Raw genomic sequence first — 14,599 nt, 5'->3', positions numbered from 1 at the left:
TGCAGTCCTTCTCTCGCCTTCCTGGGGGTTCTGGGGTCAGCGGCCCTGGGAGTCAGTTTTGGTTTCACTACCCACAAGCTGTACTACCTTGTGCCCTAAAACCGCCCCAAGGGCTGCCTACCTGGCTGGGAGGGTTAATGCGCTCCTGGCCCCGGAGCCTGGCGCTGTGCGGACACACAGAGCATGCTGTGTGGCGCAGCCTCTGGGCTGGACCCGGCAGCCTTGCCGAGGGCCCCGAGGGCCGGCCCCTGCCAGCAGTGGGCCAGATGTGTTTGCTCGGATGGTGTCAGGGGAGCTTCTCCGTGTGGGTGTCCTCGCGTGATGTGTGGGCTGCTGTGTTTTGATCCGAGGCAGCCAAGCTGAGTTCCTGGCCCATCTCGCCACCACCCGAAGCAGAAAGTTAAATAAACGCAGCCAAGTATTATCATAGGATGCGAGGAAAATGAACTCGGTCCCCACGGGCGGCCCACATCTGGCAAGTGTTGGGCCTTGCAGGGCTGTGGGACGAGACAGATGTGGCTGGGGGTGGGAAGGGCTCCGTGTGCCCCTACCCAGGGACGTGCCTCCTTCCAGGGCTTCGCGCCAGCCGCAGGCATCTTGCCTTCAGCTGCACCCCTTCCCAGCGCCGGCCCTTTCTGAGGCCTTGCCTTTCGGCCTGGCTTCCCCGGAGCCTTCCGGAGGCCCCGTGCTCCTGGCCCAGCCTGGTGCTTGGCGCTGGAAGCCCAGCTCGTGGCCGAGTCCCCGGGCCCTCGGCGGGGAGTGGTCCGGCCACGGGGGAAGCAGCCCGACTCATCCGATGCTTTTCCGTCCCTCTGGGGCGAGCCCTGTGGATGAGGCCTGTGCCGGGGGAGCGCTTTCCTCTTGCTGGAGCGTGTGGTCGGCCTGTTCCCCACCCGCCCGCCGTCCTCTGCCCAGCACTGCCCTTGGCACGCGACACTCAGCCCTCGGCCGTCTCAAACGGCCGGGTGGGTTCCTGGAGTTCCGCACAGGACCACTGGTAATGCGCGTGGCGCTGGGCGGGGGGGGGGGAAGTGCGGAGCGTGCACCTCCCTCTCCGCTCGTCTGTTTGTCAGGGGCGCCCAGCACGTCACACGCCCACGTTCCCCCAAATGGGACGTTTCACTGAAGGCCTGCGGTGATCTGGGTGGTTGATAGGTGAATGGTTCCTCTTTCTTCATGCTTACATGTTTACTCCTTTGTCTATTAGGAAAGTGTTGCTTTCTACGGTCATTCTAATAGCTATGAGAAGAACTGTTACTAGCACATCAAATGTGTGATTTCATGAGTAGTGCTGCTTAGAGAGAAGCTAGAAGAAAAGGAATTTAAGAAAAAGAAGGGAGTTTATGGAAAGAAAAGCATTCAGTGACTCTGAGCGCAGGGGCGCGTGCTCCTGGCAGAAGTCTGGGGATGCTGTCATCCGGGGAGGCCCCTGCCAGCCCCGGGGCTGGGACAGTGGAGAGGCCCAGTCCCTGCCCAGGAGGGTGGCTCAGGTAGACCCCTGCAGAGTCCCCCTTGATGGTCGCCTTGGGAATGCCAGGCGGTTTGGGGTCGGGAAGGCATGCTTCTCTGGGACCGGCTGCCAGGTGGAGATGCTTGGGCCCCCGAAGGCCTTGCCCACGTGCACGCCACCCATGGTGGGTGGGCGGCGGGGCCGAGCTGGGGGACACATCTGTGCCAGTGAAATGTCCCCTCCCAGATCAGACTTATTAAACGTACCAGCTCCCCAAGCCATAAAGTGTTATGGTTGCCCCTACCCCTGGGGCATCATGTGCAATGACAGAACATTTGGAAATGGTCATTAGACGTCATTCTTGCGGAAGGCCTGGGGCTTTTAACGTGAAGGAGGCTGAGGACAATGTGCACGTAGTTAGCGCTGCTGCTCTGCTGTCCAATGCACGTGGTTGAGACGGTACGTTTTATACCACGGCGTGCGCTTTTTACCACAGAAAGAAGTTTGAGGGAGAAGAGCAGTATGTAAAGAAAAAACAAAAGAGGAAGAGAGGGAGGGCTGATCTGTGTGTCCAGTACCAGAAGAACCCACACACGCTAGTGTACACACACACGCAAGTCAGTTTTCAGTAAGAGACTCAGTTTCCTCTGCTCGTGTTTAAAACAAACCACATGTGTAACAAGGAACGGGCGTGCATTTACAGTATGTCAGCACAGAGGATAAGTTGTTAAGGGGTCGTAAAAAAATATTAGTTTCTATTTAATGGTGCTTTTCTTCAAACGAAAGTGGGTGAAAGGAAAGAGTGGGGTGCTGGTCTTGCCCCCCTCTTCTTTTCCACCTGAAACAGCAAACCGATCTGGGGGGATGCTCGGTCCCCCTACCTGGCGAGGGGCCGGGCCCCCGGGCTGACGTTTCCACCCTCAGGATCCCGAGGCACATCGGGCCACTTCCATCAGCCCCTCGTGTGGGCTGGGGGGCCCCCCCCTGGAGGGCTGGGGTGTCCTGTGCTGCACAGCCTGCCGTGGGCGCTGGGCAGCTGGGGCGGGAACCGGCGCTGCCACCGAAACAGGATGCGGGAGCCAGACCCTGTCGTAAATGCACGTTTATATGCTGCACGTTGCTGGTTAACGAGGCCGTGCAGAGATGACTGTATGAAATGAAATACACATATGGACGAGGAGGCGAACCTCAAGGGGAGACCGGATTAGACAGGAGGGCAGCCCGGGGGGCCCGAGGCCCTGCTGCTAGGGCCCAGGCCGGCGGCTCCCCAGAAAGGGGGTTTTCACCCCAGCCCTGAATGGATTTGCCAGGGGGCGCGGAAGCAGTCGTCCTGCTTGGCGCTGCCCGCTCGTGCCGGCACTGCCGGTGGCGTTTCACTTTGTCCAAAGAATGAACAGGAATTTTACTGCCCCCGTTTTACTGACGTGGAAATAGACAGTCGGGTGAGTCCTCTGGCCAGGGTGACGCAGCAGGCAGGCGGTGGAGTCTGAGATGGACTCAGGTGGCACTCCCAAGACCCACCCCTGCAGACTGACCTCGGGAGGGCTCGGAAAGGAGGAGTCATTTCAAGCCCTTCCTTCCTGACGGGCTTCTGCTTTTCCGCGGAGCTGCGGGCGGCCGGGGCAGCGATCGCTGTTGGTTCCGCGCCGGCCGCGGGGCAGGTTGCTGAGGTCTGGGGCGCGTGAGCTTTGCAGCCATGTTGACCTGGCTTCAAGTCTGGGCTCTCGCTCCCGCTGCTTATATAATTTGGCCCGCTTTACAAAACTCGCTTAGGTCCTGGTTTCCCCACCTGTAAAATGAGTAGCTACCTTTGTCGGGAGGGTCCAGCGTCAGCGTGCTGACGTGTGAAGAGTGCTGCTCGGTGTGCTCAGTCGAGCTGCGTGATTGTGGTTTTTGGTGTCTCTGATGCAGGCAGTCTGGTGCCAGGTGGACTGGACGGCGGGGGAAGGAGGAGAGGCTTCCCCAAGGGGGATGGGAGTCTAGTTCAGGGCAACACGCCATGCTGTGGAACCCTGGTTTCCGTCTGCCAGGGACCTGGATATCGGGCTCTGGACCATGCACTTCATACGCAGCGACTCGTTTGGTCTTCAGAGCTCCCTTGCAGGGTTGCTGTGTACGGAGAGGTTACCTAATTTGCACAGGCCACACAGCAAACCATGGCGGGTTAGGATTTGATCCTAAGGCATCAACTACACCCTCCTGCAGATGAGCGCTAACTTTAGTCTGTAGCTGGGGTGGTCAGGGAGAACTTCCTGGAGGAGGTGAGCTTGAGCTCTGGGCAGTGTTTCTGACCAGGGAAGTAGGTGGCCCTGTGGCTGGTGGTCAGGCTGACCCTGGAGCTTGAACCAGAAACTGGAAGCCCTGGGCCTGTGTCCACGTTTCCCCATAGGCAGAATCTGAGGTGGTGCTAGGATGGGTTGGGTGGGCTACTTCAGATTTCTTCCAGTATCGATTTCTTTGCTTAGCCAAATTTGATTTGATTAGGCTTTTCTGAACCTCTTTGAGCAGGAAGATTTATGCTTGCATTAAAAAAAAGAGACTCAAAGACTTTTAAGACTTTTGTCCGTAATTGTTATTCTTCCTAAAATGGGATTTGCATGTTAGAGTAAAAGGGTGTCAGAATTTTAACTGTGGTTGAAGTGGAAACTCGTCCTAGCTCTGGGCTGGTTTCCCTGGCCCTGAGGCTTGTCCAGACGGAAGGACCCACCTCTGACTCTCGGCTGCAGGTTATGGGTGGGGTGGTTGCTGTTGTCCACCCCACCTGGGGCCTGCCCTGCCCCTCTTTTGTGTCCACACTCTGTGTCCATACCATTTCGACTTGTTTCTGTCTACTCCGTCGTATGGTAGCACATTCATTCATTCATTCATTCACTCAGCTCCCGCTGCCAGCCCTCGAGGGGCACAGCAGCGGATAACACTTGCCAGTGACTAGTGATCCAAGGTCAAAACCAAACTTCCCTTTGTCGTCTCTCTCACAGCACCTGGCTTGTTAGGCAACCTGGAGGTGCTCAGTGCTTATTCAAGGAGGGAATGGCCCAATGACTATTGGCAGTATGTCCCAAAAGTCTAAAAATGGGCACACTTTTTTTTTTTTTTTTTGAGACAGAGTCTCACTCTGTCACCAGGGCCAGAGTGCAGTGGTGCCATCATAGCTCACTGCAACCTTGAACTCCTGGGTTCAAGTGAGCCTCCTGCCTTGGCCTCCCGAGCAGCTGGGACTGCAGGTGTGAGCCTGCCACTGTGCCCGGGTAATTTTTGAAAACATTTTTGTAGAGATGGGGTTTTGCTCTGTTGCCCAGGCTATTCTTGAACTTCTGCCTTGGCCTCCCAAAATGCCGAGATTACAGGCGTGAGCCATCATGCCTGGCCTGGCACATTCTTTGTCCTAGCAATCCTGCTTCTGGGCACTAAATCCTAAGAAAATCATTGAACAGGTTTGTGGCCACATATGATGTATGTGCATATGTGTTGCAGTGTGGATTCTCCTACAGTAGAAAACAGCTGGGAGAAGCCGAGGTGTCGAGCAACAGGGGACTGGTTATTTGGAGCCTCCTGTGATGCGACTCAGGCCATCATTAGTAGTGATAGTGTTGGCCTCTGTTCTGATGTATTGCTGCGTTACAAAAGCAGGTTACGGAGCTGTTTTTGTGTCCTCACAGCATTTTGGAAAGATGTAACAATGTATTTATACATGGAGAAAATGGTGCTTTTACTATCTTAATTTTCACTCGCATGTTATTTCCTAGTAGATTTCTACCTTGTACATGGATTACTTATATCAGAAACTTTTATAAAAAGAAAAAGATGCACATTCTAGGGAACGATAGGAAATTAATTCTGGGTGAATTCTCTGTTTCTGACATGCTTGGGACATGGGGGCAAAGCCTGGGCAGGGCAGGTGGGCTCCCTGTGGCTTCCTGGGCTGGCTCCAGCTTCCCCTCTGCAACCTGATGCCCCTTCTGGCCTGTCCCTCCTGTGGCACTCTTCCTTTATGCTGTGGGGTGCTCGTGGACACGTCTCTCCCCAGCTGCAGGTGCAGCAGTGTCCCGTTTGGGTGCTGCAGTTTGCCGTGGTGGGGGTATTCACACTGTAGCAAGTGGCCAACTCTAACCCAGCCTTTTCCCCGTGAGAGCCACCTGCTGAACACTCACCAGCGCACCACTCTCCCACCTGGCTTCCCAGGTTGTCCCCCGGAGCCTGTGTGCTTGGGGACACCCAAGAGATGAACTCTCCGCTGTGTATAGAGGTGTGTGTACGTGTGTGTTGTGCCCAGGTGCTTGAAGGGAAGGGGAGTCCCATGGACGAGGACAGAAAAGCCCGGTGGATTTTTAACACACTTTATTGAGCCTTTTGAAGCCACGCCTGTGCCTAAGGAGGTAAAGTAGCCTGATCAATGGGCAGAGTCTGGGTGGGTGTAGGAGAGGGAGCTGGCACAGGGAGGGGCTCAAGGAAGCTCCTGTAACGTTGATCACGGGGGCGGGGGCGGGGGAGAGTGAGAGTGACCGAGTCAGTTCAGTCTTGGGTGGACGGATGTGACCCGGTCTGGAACCGGAGCTGCTTCTTGTTGGAGGCAGAAGTGAAACGAAGGCGTAAAGAATTCCAGTCCTGGCTCTCCGCCACCCTCGCTCCATGCCCTGTGACAGATTGCGTAGTCTTAGTTTTCTCATCTGTAAGTGGGGTGAATAAATGCATTATCTCCTACGGTTGTTTAGGCCAGTGGTTGTCAAGCGCTAGCAAGTGTCGAACCACCTGGAGGCCTTGTGCAAATACAGACTTCTGGGTCCCAGCGCTGGATGCTCTGGCTCCCTGTGTCTGGGAGGGGCCTGGGGTCTGCATCCTGGCAGGCTCCCGGGGTGCTGCTATTGCTGGTCTGGGGACTAAACCCGACAAACATGATTTTGGGCAACTAAATGCGTATAAACTGCTCGCCACAGTGCTTGGCGCAGAGTGAGGACTCAGTGACACTTGGCCGCTTACTCTGGGGTGGGAGCATTGTCTATGAGGATGCCAGCGCCGTCTGCCTTTGTCACCGCGTCTGGGCCCCTGGGTGAGCCATTTCTCTTCACTGGGACTCTGTTTCCTCTTCTGTGAAATGGGTCAGTAAAGCCCTGACTTTCAGGCAGCAGCTGAGGAAACGTCTGTAAAAGCCTCTGCCGGCAGACGATTTGGGACAGGGTGGCAGGGAGGGACGCCAGGGACCCTGGGCCGTGCTGGCGTCTGTCTCCTCACCCACTTGGGACCGGCCCAGGGGGCAGGCTGTGGCGGCGCACGCTCTCACCAGTCCCCGGGGGCCGCCAACTCACCCAGCCTGGCTCCTCTTCTGACAGAGCTGCGAGGGACTCTTTCAGCAAGAGAAGGAAAAAGACGTTGTTTTAATTCACTGGGGTGCCTAGGCCTTGCGATGTTGTCCTCGCTGCTTGCCAGTTCCTGACTGTGTTTTCCGGTAGCGTTGACGCATCAGGTGGCTTTGTGGTCCTCGGTTTCCCTTGCTTTCCCTGCCCCATGGCCGGCTGGAGCGGGGCAGAGCGCGGGTGGGCGGCTGGGTGTTCGCGGCCCGTCCTTGCTTCCTTTCCCTCGTCTGCCTCTGAGCTGAAGCCGTGCTCGCAAACGCCCGCACTGGCCCGCACGGGCCCGGGGGACGGGGCTGCTTCTGCACAAGGCCTGGGGCTCCCTGGGCGGATGGAGGGAGCGGCTGCTGGGGTGCCCAGCACCGAGCTGCCTGCCACCTGGCCTCAGCGAAGGTGGCCTTTTCCTGCTCGAGTTAGACACATCCCCACGTATGTGTGTCTATGTGTGTGTTGTGCCCACGTGCCTGAAGGGAGGGACATTCCATGGACCAGGACAGAGAAGCCCAGTAGATTTTAACCCACTTTGTTGAGCCTGCTGAAGCTGCAGCTGTGCCTAAGGAGCTAAAGTCAAGTCCCCCGACCGATTGGCCGAGTCTGCGGTGGGCGCAGGAGAGGGAGCTGGGGCAGCTGTGCCACATGTGTTCTGTCCTGGGTCCGGAGAGAAAACCCTTTGTCTGGTACTTACAGAAAACTGCGAGTGTTTCACATTCACTGCCCGATCTCACACACCATCGTCACCACCATCATCTTTTTTATCAGGGGCAGTGGAGGGGAGAGGAATCCGATTTCTGCAGAGTTGCCCAAGATACAGCTTTTGCTGGGATTGCGGCTTCTGTTCCTGCTGCAGACATCTCCTGGCCCTTCTCTTTTGGGGTGTGTTCAGGGGGTGTGGGTGATGATGTGGGATGGGGGAGAGGGAGATCAGACGGCACAGAAGCTGAGCATCGTGGCTGGGACCTGCGGCAGTTCCGTATTTAGGGACACCATCCCTGCCCTGTGGCGGGCACAGGAAGGCAGCGATGTCGCAGGATCTGTGGCTCTAGTTGGGCCTTCCTGTGGGTGGGGTGAATCTCAGCGGGAAACTTGATCTCACTCTTCAAAACTCAGCCCTGCTATCTTTCCGGGCAGAGTGAAACCTCAGCAGCCAGCCAGCAACTTGGGGGGAGAAGGGGCACTTGAGTGATCCCAGTAGTGGGAGCTAACATGGACTGCCTGTTTCCCTGGAGCCAAGTGCTTCAGGGATATCATCGCGTTTTGTCCTCTTGACGTGCCTGCGGGGCTGGCACTGCCGTTGTCCCCACTGTACAGAGACCCACGATCAGAGTGGATCGGGCATCTTGCCTTAGATCTGACGGTCTGTAAGTGGCAGGGGGAGGGGTGGTCCCGGGCAGCCCTGTTCCAGGGCCCACTCCCTGCACCCCTACATGTCAGAGCTTTGTTCCAGGCTCCCTCCTCTGCCTCCATCTGGCTGTTAGGTGACTTCTGGAAGGGTCACTTTTCCCATAAGGACGGACCAACTTCCATTTTGGGATTCTTGGACTCTTACCGGCTGTCCTTCTGCCCTCCCTACTTTGTACATAGCAAGGCAAGGAGAAGAAGGGGAGACGGTGGCTGAACAAGATTTAGGGGGATTCGCCAGGAAACAGTTTACGAAAAATCCCCCCTGGTGTCAAATCTTTCATAGGTGCTAGTAGCCAGCGTTTAAGGGGCAAGTCAGGCATTGCCAGAATTGCCTGTAGGAATCTGTTACGAAATCGCTGACTTGGAGACCCACTTACCATCTCTCCATGAGTCTATGCAACAGCTTTCCCTCCAGCATTGGAATATACTGCTTTTTGAAAAAATTTCATTTCATTTATTTATTTATTTAAAGTGCTGGAGCAGGTAGAAGCAGACTTCCGGTTAGGAATCAAGTTGTCTAAAAAATACGTTTCTTTGCATACTAGCTACCCAGCCGTGCCGTGGTGAGGTGCCTGTGTGTTGAGGGTGCATGTGTGGACCGAAGGATCCGGTCCCTCCTCTCGTCCTGACTTCAGGGCGTTGCTTGCTGAGGAAGATGGCAGGCAGTCTCACCTGTGCTGTCGGAGTTGTTAGTCTGTTCTCCTTTCAGCAAGTGGTCAGGGGAAATCATGAGAGGTAAATAAAGGTGATTGTGATGTGAACCTGTCATGGTGTTGTGGCTTCTCCGAGGGTCTGAGATTGGTGCTGAGGGGGCCGGCATGGGGCATTGGGTGGTTGTAGCTTTAGCTGCAGAGTCTTTGCTTTTCCATGCATGTAACTGCCTCCAACCCTACCCTCTACCCAGAACCCATCTCTGCCTGAGAAGAGCCTGGAAAATGTGGGTGGGGTGGGTTTGTCTGCACTTGACCTTGATCATGTTATCCAGAAGCATGATTTCAGAGCTGGTCATGGGCTGTAGCAAAAGGTTGGCCATGACTTTGTGCAAAGAAATAGGCACCCCTTCCTCTCGGCATTCACAGGGACACCATGCATGGTGGGCAGAGTGTGGATTAAATATCAGCTTCCTCTCACCACCTTTGCCTGGCCCTTTGTGCAGTGCCCAACCTACACAACTATACATGATGGGCCTCCCTGCTTTGTCTATTTTTTTATTCCGTGAGGTTGCTTAGTAATAAGTCAGGAGTAGTGACACTCTACTTCATGCTTGACAATGAGGTTCTGCGCTCTCCATGCCTCCTTTCCCTGCCTTGCCCTTGGCCTGGTGCAGGTGAGAGGGTTTCCCTGAGGATGAGCTGAGGGGCAGTCACGTGCCCCTTGCCTGGCTCACCACCTCCGCTGGGACAAGCATGTCCCTAGGGGACCTCTGCCAGGCCAAGGTGGGTCCAACTCTCCTGTAAGGGTGGGATGATCCAGGGCCAGCAAGCACGGGGAGGTTCCCTGGGACCCTGGGCACACCAGCCGGGGGTGTGGACAACAGAAAACTCCCAAGATAAGAGCTGTTGGTCTAGTGGTTCTTAAACCTTTCCTTTTTACAGGGGGAGTGGCGGTTCTAGGTCTTGTGATGAAGTCTACAGAAAAATGCCCGTGTGCACACGTGGCCAGCAGCTTACTTACCTCCAGGGCCTTTGTGCGTCCCCGAAGCAGCCTGAGCAGCTGGCCCTGGTGTGGATTTTGCACGTCGGTGGGCGGCGTTCGGGGTCCTGCCCTGGCTGTGCTGGCTGCCTCTGACCCTTGGACCAGCTTGTCTCTCTCCTTCACCTCCTGACACTGTCTGCCTTAGAACTGGTCCCCTGAGTGTTCCCGCCTCTCACCCACACCTCTGCCAGCCCAGTCCTGCCTGACTTTGACAACGCACACCAGGGCCCTGTCTGTCCAAATTCAACTGCTGTGTTCCAGGCCCTGTTGCCGGCCCCCACCTCAGCCCTCGCCTTCCCTTTCTGCTCCTCCCTCAGATCTGTCTCCTCTGCCTCTACGAGGTGTTGGGAGGTGTTGGGGAGCCCCCTGGGTAGAGGCTCTCCCCGCGGCACTGGGGGAGGTGGTGTACACAGGTGCCTACCTAGTGCCACTTGCTCTGTGCCACTGGGTGCCTGAAGCCCAGGGACCGGGTAGACTTTGGGTCTTACTGAGATCTTGTTGGTGGTGGAAAGGCCCGTCCTGGTGCACAGAGGGCAAGCTGTGTGCACATCCAGAGCAGGAGAGTTGTGGCAGTTTGTGCACCTGCTGTGGAGTTGAGGAGACAGTGTTTGGTGGGGCTCACATAACTCTCGCGGGTCAATCAGCTGTCCACAACCAGTGATCCCAGAGCTGGGAGTAAACATGGAGTTCTGACCTGCCTGAAGCCCTGGCAGAGCCTCAGAATCCTTCTTAACACACCCCAGGAACCATGGTTAATAGTCAGCACTGGTTCTTGAACTGCTACCTGCCGGCAGATGCCCTCTAAGGGCTCTCTGGCCTCTTTTGGCCCCTTCCTTTCCATCATTGAGGATTCTGGTCCACACATGGTCCTAGAAGCCCCTCACGTCTTTAGAAATGATCAGCCACCCCTTTCTCCTAACAGGACGTGTTCAGGTGCTGCCTTGAAGGGCTTCCTTCAGCAGCCTTTGTCCAGGGGCTGCACCTTGCACACTGCTGGCGGGGAAGCATTTCAGGACAGCTAAAAGATGCAAGGTCGTGCCCTTCCCCACCTCCCTCCCAGGGCCACCTTGTTGTGGTCACACTCAGCCCTGGAAAGGGTCCGTCCCTGATGCACTTTGAAGGTTCCCACTGTGTGGGCGGGAGCCACTCCCTGCTCCTCTCTGTAACCTGATCGTGTGCCAGCGTCTTCTGTGTCCCTTCCTCTCCTGTCCGTCATGTTGGGCTGGCCGTGGGCATTTTACGTCCTTGGTCTCAAAGGGACCCCCAAATTGTTTCAGCTTCCGCCCCTGAACTAGCTCCTGCTGGGGCCAGGCAGTAGACTTCAGGTACCCTCTGTCCAAATGTGTGTGCACCTGCACGGCCGTGTGTGCACAAGAGCTTGAGGGACACAGGAAGGCTCTGGACTGGCCCCAGGTCACGTTGCCAGGCAGCAGCTGCTCTGCCTGCACCCCCCACCCCGGTCTGCCTGCTCTCGATTCCACGACCTGACCTCGCATCTCGGCTCCCTGCTCAGCCCTCCATAGGCTGTGCACCCGTTATTGCCCCCACTTGTTCACTTGGCTTTTCCCTCCTCCCTCCCTAGGGCACGGCCGTGATGTCGCGGTCGCTGCTGCATCCCAGCGCCTAGCTCAGTGCAGATACGCTGGTGGGCACTTGATAGACCTCTCAGTGAGTAAGAAAACAGGACTCAGGCTGACGCTCCAGAGAGCCTGCCCGGGGGCTGAGCTTTGTTCTGAACCAGGCAGTGGGTGACACAGCCTCAGACACACACCTGTGCCCTCCACACCACTGCTGCCCACGCGCCGTCACCCTAGAGTCATGCCAGCCCTGGAGCAGCAGGTGACACACCCCAGCCTGGCTCCCTCGTAGTGCCCACGTCGCCCAGGCCTTGAGTATGAGGCCCTCACGTCTGGGTCAGGGGGTGTTCTGCGGGAGAAGGGTTGGCGTCCTGGTGCGTCCTCTGCCATGTGCGTGCACACACTTCCCCTGTGCACCCTCCTGTGTGTGCACACTCGGTGCGCCCTCTGGTGTGGCACACTCACCTCGGGCATCTCTCTGTGCATACCCCCGGGCACCCGCCCTGTGCGCACACACTGGTCCTGGTGCCCCCACCTGCCTGACAAAAGCCCGTGATCACAGGAGAGGATCCCTGTGTTCCTCTTGAGACTGGGCAGGGTCGGGGTGTACCGTGGGCTCAGCCTTGCCAGGTGTCTTACACATTACAGAGTTAGAGGCGGAGTCTGAGGAAGTCTCCAGAAAGCACCTAGCTCCCCTGACCGGCTGGGCAGCCCCTTTGGTGTGGCGTCTACACTGGCCTCTGTGCGGATTGGCTTTTCTCTGAGCCGCTCAGGCCTCAGTGTGCAAGGTGGCTCTGCAGCAGAATTTGACTTTAGGCACGTCAGGGACTCACAGGGCCACCCAGCACCTGGTCCCAGCTGCAGGCGGGGCCTCCCTCTGTGCCTGCTGCCCCTGCCAGTTAGGCCACTGTTGAAGGCCCAGTCTGGACAGAAGGTCCACCTGGGGAAGGAAAATCTCCCTCTCAGTGCAGGGTGGCCCAGGGCCGGGTGGTGGTGCTGGGGGCTCGTGCGTTCTATTGCTCACCAGGAATGTGCGAAGGGTGGCGTGCTGATACCTTCAGAAAACAAAATGTGAGGAGGCTGAGCGTGGTGGCTCACGCCTGTAATCCTAGCACTTTGGGAGGCCCAGGTGGGAGGATCACTTGAGGCCGGGAGTTGGAGACCAGCCTGAGCGAGACCCCACTGGGCATGGTGGCGCACGCCAGACCTTGTCTCTAAAAAACAAAAACACCAAAAACCAGAATGTGGGCCAGAGGGTGGCATGTGAGTGGGTGGTGCCCGCAGCTGTAGGGAAATTCATTCATGACCGAGCCGCGGGCCCCTCGCCGTGCTGGGAAGTGGCTTCAGGGCCTCCAGTGTGATGTGGCCGCTGGCCGGGAGGAGCCTGGGGAGTCGGTGGTGATGCTGCCACTCTGGGCTTCCCAGCTGGCCAGCACTGGGCCGCTTGCAGCCTCCTCCCGCCCCCGCAGGCCTGTCTGGAGGTCCTGGACCCAGATCAGAGCCTTGACGCTCCCCAAAGGGCTCAGAGTGGTGGATGTTTTCATATTCTCATTCCCACTGTGGGTGAGGCCACGTCTTCACAAGGCAGTGACTTGGCATCTGGGGGCATCCTCAAGTTCACTGACTTGGGAGGTCACGCTTTTAACAGCCTTTGGTGGGCCCAAGCGTGAGGACTGTTTGTCCTGATACCTGGGGATACACAGGACAAAGGAGAGCTGGGGTCATGTCAATATCCTGATGACCTGTGGGTGGCAAGGCTTAGGGGTCCACGTAGACCTTGTTGACGGTGTCTGACAAAATGGCAGCACGGTGACCTTACAAATTAGCAGTCTCTTAATAGAAGCACCATGTGTTTGTGTGTGTGTGTGTGTGTGTGTGTGCGTGTGTGCGTGTGTGTAAGTAAAAGATGAAATAGGAGGGAAACTGATCTTTCGGTGTGGCGACGGGTGCCATTAACAATGCCCTTTCCTGCGTGGCTTGCTGCGATGGCTTTAAGCATTAGCCGCCCATGTGTCGGAGGCTGTCTGGTTGGAGTCATCTTAGTGAATCGTATAAATTTTGTCTGACATGAGGTCTTGATTCATATTTACAAATCTGCATATTTGCAAGCCCACCCCAGCCGTAACCAGCTAAGTAGAACAATAGCTTCAGTCCCAGCTTACTCATCTCTACAGTTCACTGTCTCCATTCCGAGTCTCTGCTCTCAGGATGCGAACTTGGAAAAGACAGAACCTTCGTTTGCATTCCGTGGCCTGCTGTTCATTGACGTGGATATTCTCTCTCGGGGGCCATGTCTGAGGATTATAAGAAACGCGTTCGCGAGGCTCTGGTGGGGGTGTGAGACCGTGGCTGGACAACCATGGGGGGCAGACTCAGCACCCAATGCTCCAAGACGTGGCACCAAACCCACCTGAGTGCTTGGGCCAGTGTTCCAGCAGAGATGGCCCTGACACTATGGGCAGGTACCCTGTGCGGGCACAGCACACAGCGCCATGCAGGCGTCATCCCACGTAATCCTCCCAACAGCCCTATGGCTTGGGTACCATTATTTTTTCCATTTTTGAGATGGGAAAAACAGAAACCCAGAGGTTAGATTATTTGCTCAAGGTTATACAGCTAGAAAGAGGCAGAGCTGAGATTTGAAGCCAGGCCCTGCCCGGTGCTAGAACCCGGCTTCTGACCCCAAGCCGGCCTGCTTGCTCCTGTCACCTGCTGGCTGCCCACCTGGCATGTGCCTGCCTTCCGTGCGGTGGGCTAGGGGGCTGCTCCCCTGTCCTGTGTTGCTAGGATTCTGGACAGAATCCTTTGTGCCCCAGTGTACAGTGGTTGCAGAAATAACCTTTTTGACAGATGATCCTGGGTTCGAGTCCAAACTCTGCGTGGCTCTTACTAGGGGTAAGACCTCAGGCACGTCCTTGCACCTCTCTGAGAGTCCGTTGAGGAAGACTAAGCTCAGTGATGGCAGAGAAGCACTCGGCACAGTGCCATGTCTGCGTCACCCGTGTAGCACCCGCAAGGACGTCGGCAGTGCAGAGAGAACTGGGTGGTACGTGGTAGCTTCAGCCTGCACGTGTGTAGAGCCAGAAAGCCCGTTAAATCTGAAAAATACTGTGTATGCACATTTTTGG

General features: G+C 56.6%; 1 protein-coding gene across 1 annotated transcript in view; it reads left to right on the top strand.

The window, feature by feature from the left end:
• ZNF423 (zinc finger protein 423) overlaps positions 1–14,599 on the top strand; it is a 312,507-nt gene that overhangs the window by 41,687 nt on the left and 256,221 nt on the right. The gene's annotated exons all lie outside the window — the stretch shown is intronic.

The sequence above is a fragment of the Lemur catta genome, chromosome 20, assembly GCF_020740605.2.
Source record: "Lemur catta isolate mLemCat1 chromosome 20, mLemCat1.pri, whole genome shotgun sequence".
Classification (NCBI taxonomy): domain Eukaryota; kingdom Metazoa; phylum Chordata; class Mammalia; order Primates; family Lemuridae; genus Lemur; species Lemur catta.
Note: the sequence above shows the minus strand (reverse complement) of the source record. Positions and strands in the feature narration are given on the sequence as shown.